This window comes from Laccaria bicolor, genomic scaffold, assembly GCF_000143565.1.
Source record: "Laccaria bicolor S238N-H82 LACBIscaffold_31 genomic scaffold, whole genome shotgun sequence".
NCBI classification, from domain to species: Eukaryota; Fungi; Basidiomycota; class Agaricomycetes; order Agaricales; family Hydnangiaceae; genus Laccaria; species Laccaria bicolor.
In genome coordinates, this window is record NW_001889902.1 from 32,045 (window position 1) to 32,724 (window position 680).

Below are 680 nucleotides of genomic sequence, written 5' to 3' on the forward strand. Positions count from 1 at the left end.
CACATGAGGACGGCGACAACGACGACACGTGAGCACGACGCACGACACGCGAGCACGACGAAACGCGAGCACGACGACACGCAAGCACGATGACGACAATACGCGAAGCCGACCACACGAACGAGCGCCCACGGAAAACGGCCACCGCCCATGAAAAACGACCCCCGCCCACAAAAACGACGACGACACGCGAGGACGACGACACACGACGACGACGACGACGACTACACGCCGGGACGACGACACACGACAACGACACGCGACGACAACGACAACGACACGCCGGGACGACGACGACACACGACGACGACGACGAACGAGCGCCGACGAAAACGCCGCCCCCATCACACCCGAAAAACGATACGCCCACGAAAAACGACGAGCGCCCGCCAGCGCTGAACGGCGACGAGGGCCCAGCAGCATCACCCTTCCCCTCCACTCTCTCCCCCCATCACTACCTCCTCTCTTCACCACTCCCACTCCCCTCCACTCCCTCCCCCCTTCACACTCTCCCCCCTTCAGTCTCTCCCCCTTTCCCCCTCCCCCTTTCCTTGCTCCTCTCTCCCCCCCTCCCTTTCCTTCCCCCTTCCTTGCTCCCTCCCCCCTCTATTCATTCCTCTCTTCCCCCCTCCCTTTCCCTTTCCCCTCCCTTTCCCTTTCCCTTCCCCCCCCCCCCCCAC